Raw genomic sequence first — 6586 nt, forward strand, 5'->3', positions numbered from 1 at the left:
GTTGTGGGTAGCTGGCGAGTGTCAGCCGACCCTGCGCCCTAGCTGCCCCGGTGCTTTTCTCGGATCAGTTGCTCTTAACACTGCACAATGATAGGTGACTGTGAGTGTTTGGAGGCTTGGGACTCCACCCCATCATTTCTCTCTACATGTTGGGGAGCCTTGTTGCTAGAACTAACCACGTTATTGTATGTGTGTAGCACATTGTAAATGATACTGAGCATGAAGTTAATACTAGCAAATTGAACAGTTAATAAAACAGACTTTTGCAGTTGGTCTCCTCACATGCACAGAGCCCTGGGTTCCATCACTGGCATAAACTAGGGATATTCTCATATGCCTGACCTAAGGGGTTTTATTTAAAAGAGAATGATCCCTGTAGGTTCAACTGTTTTAATGGTTGGTCCCCAGCTGGTAAAACAGTTTGGAGAGGACTCAGAGATATGTCACTGGAGATGGACTTTGAGGTTTCAAAGGACTCTTGAAGTTCTCTCTGCCTCATGGCTGTCTTAAAATGGAATTTCTCAGCTATAGTTCCAGAGCTATCCCTGCCTGCTCCCATGCTGGCCACCATGCTGGCCACCATGCTGGCCATGAACTCTATCTATCCTTCTGTAAGCCCCACCTTAAGTTGTCTTGCTCATGGTGTCTCATCACAGCAATAGAAAAGTAATTAAGATAATAATGTCAAAGAGGAAGTAAAATATTTAAAAGGGAAACTTCACTTACATGAACTTAGGAGGTTTTGCTATCCATGAAATAGCTATGAGGCCCAGACAGCCAGAACCCCAAAGTTTCATATCAAGACAAATGCCTGGCAGATCCTTCTTTTTAAAGACAAGCTCAGATGGCTCAGATGGTCCTGGAACTCAACAGTGCATAGCAGAGGGGCCTGGAGCCCATAGAGACCCACCTGCCTATTCTTCCCAGGTGATGTGATTAAGATGTGTGCCTCCGTGTCCAGCAACCTACTCTTCTATTCATTAACTAACTAACTAGTTAGTTAATTAAATATGTATTTACCTGCACATATGTGTGTGCACCACAGGTATGGTTGGTGCTCTCAGAGGTCATATGAGGACATCAGATCTTCTGAAACTGGAGTTTCGAATGATTGTAAACCACCATGTAGGTAGGTCCTGGGAATTGAACCCAAGTCCTTTGCAAGAGCAACAAGTGCTGTGAACCCCTGAGCCGTCTCTTCAGCACCAACCTTTTTTTTTTTAAGACATATTTATTTATTTATTTAAAGAATTATTTATTCATTTATTTATTTATTTCATGTATGTGAGTACACTGTTGCTGTCTTCAGACACACCAGAAGAAGGTAGCAGATCCCATTACAGATGGTTGTGAGCCACCATTGTGGTTGCTGGGAATTGAACTCAGAAGGACCTCTGGAAGAACAGTCAGTGCTCTTACCCGCTGAACCATCTCTCCAGCCCCAGATTTATTTATTATTATACATAAGTACACTGTAGCTGTCTTCAGGTGCACCAGAAGAGGGCATCGGATCTCATTACAGGTAGTTGTGAGCTGTTAGACCTAGTGGCGAAACCCCCACCCCATTCCCGATTCGGCGTGCACCCAAAAAATCACGAAGAACCATCTCTTGATGTAATTACATGAGGACGTTTAATTACGGAGCTCCGGACCGACATGCATCCCACACAGGAGATAACGGATGTCGGCCACGAGGCTTGAAAGCTAGGGGTTTTTATGGGGAAAGGGGCTTAGGGGTGTGGAATTCAGCATAGTGACACACTATTGGCTCATTCAAACATTAACAGAAAGATTACAAAGATCAAGACTTTGTTCCTGTGGGCTGGGAGGGCTTATCTTTGTTCACATAGCAACCAGTTGATGTATGACTTTACCAGGCACCAAGGGGCAATAGACAGAGGGGAGGTTCTGGCCAGACGGTGTCACTCAGACAAGATAGCCTTGCCTGCGTCCTTGAATTCTTTTCATCTTTACAGTCAAGATGTTCTTAGGAATGCCTTAACAACAGCCCTGCCCTGGCAGGCCTGGGGACTGTTCTGCTTTGTTCTCAGTCACAGGCCTGGGCAGTGGGCTCTTAAACAACTCACAAATTACAATATTTTACCTTCCTTCAGAGCCACCATGTGGTTGTTGGGATTTAAACTCAGGACCTTTGGAAGAGCAGTCAGTGCTCTTACCTGTTGAGCCATCCCACCAGGCCCTAGCACCAACCTTCTTTTTTTGTTTGGTTTTTGTTTTGTTTTGTTTTGTTTTGAAGACAGGGTTTCTCTGTGTAGCCTTGGCTGTCCTGGAACTCACTCTGTAGACTCAGAAATCCACCTGCCTCTGCCTCCCAAGTGCTGGGATTAAAGGCGTGCGCCACCACTGTCCCGCTAGCACCAACCTTCTTAATCCTGCAGAAAACATGGCACCCATTTAGCAGGACCATCTGGTCTGCCGTAGCAGGAGGGGTAGGCTCCCTTATTTCTTCATTTGACAAGAGGCTGTAGCACATGCCAGTCATAATCCTGGATACCAGTGAAGGAAGCTGTGAGTGAGAAAGAAAGTCCTGCCTGTTTGGAATTACGTTCTATGAGGGAGTGGGGAATAGGAAGACATGAAAAGGGAATGCAGCAATTGAACAAATTTGGCTCCTGATCATTGGGAATTAGGAACCGGGTGAATGAAACAAAGCCTAGGGTGCAGCCTCAATCCCAGCACTTGGTTGGCTAAACCGGCCTGGAGTCTGAGGTCAAGCTAAGCTACACAGGAAGTGTAAGGAAAGCTTGGGCTGAGTAGCAAGGCATTATCTCCACTAGGTGGGGGTGAGGAGAACAGAGGGCTATGAAAGAGCTTTGTGGTTGGAGACAGTGTGTCTTCTTTAGGACAGTTAAAAGTTCACTTGTGGACTCAGCAGCACTGACTGCTCTTCCAGAGTTTCTAAGTTCAAATCCCAGCAACCACATGGTGGCTCACAAAAATCTGTAATGAGATCAGATGCCCTCTTCTGGTGTGTGTCTGAACACAGCTACAGTTTACTGAAAGAAAGAAAGGACGAAAGAAAGAAAGAAAGAAAGAAAGAAAGAAAGAAAGAAAGAAAGAAAGAAAGAAAGAAAGAAAGAAAGTTAGTTCACTTACACGAACTTTAAGTGAGGCCCCTTAAAGATCTTTGTTTTTGTTTTTAAAGAGACAAGTCTCACTACAGTGCCCAAACGAACCCCAGTTCCTATGCACAAAAGGGAACTCCTGCCTTCACCATCTCGGAAGGAGTTAATCTTTGACCTGAGACCTAGGGATGGAACAAAGTCAGCTTTGAAAGAAGTGCGAAAGTACGGATTGGTGGTGCAATTCAGTTGGAAAAGAGCTTGCCTTGCACACACAAGGTTTGTCCCTAGCACAATCCCCTCGCCCCTCCTCGCGCCCGCCCCGACTCCCCCACCCCACTCTGCTCACTCCACTATCTAGGGAGGTGGAGGGCAAAAGATAAGGAGTTTGGAGTTAACTACATGTAGAATTACAAGATGAGAAGATTTTTTCTCAAAACAGGACCTGGGAGAAGAAGTTACATAGAGAAAGCTAGTGCAAAGGCCCTGGAGAGTGAGAAAGGTTCTGAGAGGTGTCGGAAGGTCGGCTACCTCATCAACTGGCTTCAAGAAAGGCGTGACACCGAGGTTCTGTCCCTGAAGTCAGGACAGAGGTGCTGGCTAGCGTGAGGCCAGAGAGCAGCGTTTGGGCGATTTTTATTTTATTTCATTTTTTGATTTGCGCCATAACTGGCCCCTAGCGTGTATGGCTTCTGGGCGTGGGCCACCACGCCTTGCCAGCTCAGGCCCCCACTGAGTTTTGGGAGGGGACTAAGGAAGCGGGTGGCGAGGGGGGTTGGGCCTAGAAACCTGCAAACTTCGCCGAGGGTGGGGAGGAGTCTGCAGGAGACCCAGCGAGTCTCTCCTGCGGTCAGACGCTCGGCCCTGCTCTTGTCGGCGTGTGTGACCTCAGGGCTGCACCTCGTGGCTCCCAGGTAAGGCTGCTCAGGGTTAAGCTCCGGATGTCTCCGTGTTTCTCACCCTGCTCTGCCTGGCCGGCCCTGGTGTGGGCAGTGAGAATTGCTCCTGCACCCGGAGAGTGCCGTGACAGTGGGGGACAGTGAGACAGCGGGGCGGCAGCTGCGCGAAGGCGGAGGTGAGCTAGAGCGGCTGCCAAGAGCCTGGGGGACCCCGGCTTTCAGCCCCTTCCTAGCCTCCACCCTCGAACGCTTTCCTCTGTCTTTGATGGGAAGGAGTTTCCATCAGTTTCTTCACAAAGTTTGCTAGAAAACCGGGCAGGATTCTTTTCCAATTCATTAAAGGTGTCAAAGAATCCTGACACACAGGGCAGAAGCCACCGTCCTCGGGCCCTTTCTTTGCCACCTTGAATTTGGATCCAGGGTGTTCTATCCCTCCTTGCCGCCTTCTCCTTACCCCCACCCCAGTATCCTTGTTGATAACTTGCAGATACTATTTAAGCACATTTGAGAACATTTACTGGTCATAGGCGTGTGGGTTTCTACGTAAGTCATAACTTGACTTCTGGGCTACGCACTTAATTCCAGGCCCTGTGAGACGCGACTGTAGGTGGACAGACCAATCCCGACCTGAGGAGAGCTGGTTCCTTTCTGGGGAAGGCACAGATTTGGGTAAGCTGCAGAGTGTGCTCGCGGGGCACGGAAAAGGTCCCTCTGGAATGTGACAAGTGTCTTGAATTGAAGCGAGAGTGGGTGTTGCCTGTAATTTAGGGAGGGTTCTTAACCTAGTGTCGCGGATGTTTGAGAGCGTTGCCCCCCTCCCCCCACTAGAATCATTTAAATCCCCGAGTTTGAAGCCTAAAATAAGTCGGGCCTTGAACCTAGCGCTAGGAGACCGAGGTACGTGCATCTCTTGAGTTCGATGCCAGCCTGTACTACATACTGAAGTCCAGGACAGCAAGGGCTATATAGAGACCCTGACTCAAGTAGACAGGTAAATTAAAAAAAAAAAAAAAAAAAAAAAGCACAAAACATAGGTTCTTTGAGGTCTGAGGCAAAAGGCACCATTGAATGCTCTCTGGGACGGTTTTAGTGAGACCCTGTCTCAAAACGTTAAACAAGTATGTGAGCTTTCCGCCCCCCCCCCCCTTCAATAGTCTATATAGTTTGATGCTTATCCCTAAACTTTCTGGTAAGGTGCAGAACTGAGCCAACTGCTGGGACCACATTCCATCGCAGCTTGATTTGCATTTTAAATAGTTTAGTGGCGGGGTGCTTCCTCGTCGTCTCGGTACCTTAGGAAGCCTACTGTCTAGGACAGCGGATATTTTAGCAGTGCGCCACCAACTCACGCCTTGGGGGTGGGGGGAAGGACGTGACTTCCGACTCTGTGAGGAGGAGAAGAGCCTTCTTGGATTTGCATTTCCTTGGCCTCTGCCTAGTTCCTCTTGTCAACTGTCTGTCTTCTTTTCAAATGTTTATTATCTCACTGCATTTTCAAATTAGCAAGGCGTTCTTTATTGTGTGAGCCCCTCCCTCAGCATTGTGGGTTTTCTCCCTCTTCCCGCCTTAGTGGTTTAGGCTCCATGTAGCGCAGGCGGGTGGCGCTCTGCATAGCTTGTGCCCGGGACCTAACCTGCAGTACAGAAGGATTCAAAAAAAAATCCTCATCTTGTATCTGATTTGGTTTGATAATGTGCTTTTGGGAGAATCTCAGAGTCCAAGCTGTCCTCCTAGTCATGTGGCAGAGGCTGACGCCTCAGCTCCTCAGCTCCACCTCCTAAATGGTGGGATTAAAGAGGAAAAAATAAGATAGTTTACTATGGAGCCATTTTGATTGTCTGAGTTTCAGGCACACAGATGTAGGTTACCACAAATTCCATATTCCATCATGGAAGCAGTTTCTTCCATAAAGTTTTATAATCTTACAGAGCAAATTTAAAGTACATTGGGTGTGGCTGGTAGACAGGTCCGGAGAGTCTGGGCAAGCATTTCTGCAGTACCAAGATGCTATCTGTGATTTCTTGTGAGTTCGTGGATGGATGCTCTGTGTATTGGTGTGCTAGATTAATAGGTTCTAAAAAGTTCTTATCTGTTAGTCACAAGACACAGGGACTGTCCTGGAAAGGTGTCCTCAGAGCTAGAACTAGCCCAAGATAAGATAAGGAACCTCTGGACCTGCAGCATTCCAGTGTATCGGGTATTGCTGACTGGTCTGACAATTAGCCTCTGCAGGCACCAGTCTTCCAGGAANTCATGTGTATCCGGTGCAGAAAAATGGCCTCCATTTTGTTTGTTTGTTTGTTTGCTTGTGCTTCTTTTTCAACTTCAGTACTATTGCCTATTCTTTTGTAGCTTCCCCACATATATAGACTCTAAAGGTGCTGGAAATGTGATTTTTTTGTTTGTTTGTTTGTTTTTTGTTTAACAATCCAAAAGTTACAGACTTATTTTTCCATGCTGGAGATCTGAACCTAGGGCCTTGAGACTGTTAGGTATGTGTTCTTTTTGTTTGTTTTCAGACAGGGTTTCTCTGTTGTAGACCTGGCTGTCAGGGAACTTATTCTGTTGACCAGGCTGGCTTTGAACTCAGAGATCTGCCTGTCT

The 6586-nt window shown here is 47.2% G+C and overlaps 1 protein-coding gene across 1 annotated transcript in view; it reads left to right on the forward strand.

The window, feature by feature from the left end:
• The first annotated feature begins 3955 nt into the window (after nt 1-3955).
• Nucleotides 3956-6586, forward strand: part of L1td1 (LINE1 type transposase domain containing 1) — an 11387-nt gene continuing 8756 nt past the window's right edge. The window contains exons 1-2 of the mRNA XM_021161213.2: nt 3956-3997; nt 4568-4651. The gene's annotated coding sequence lies outside the window, so the exon portion shown is untranslated. The remainder of the gene's footprint in view (nt 3998-4567; nt 4652-6586) is intronic.

The sequence above is a fragment of the Mus caroli genome, chromosome 4 (assembly GCF_900094665.2).
Source record: "Mus caroli chromosome 4, CAROLI_EIJ_v1.1, whole genome shotgun sequence".
In the NCBI taxonomy this organism is placed as follows: domain Eukaryota; kingdom Metazoa; phylum Chordata; class Mammalia; order Rodentia; family Muridae; genus Mus; species Mus caroli.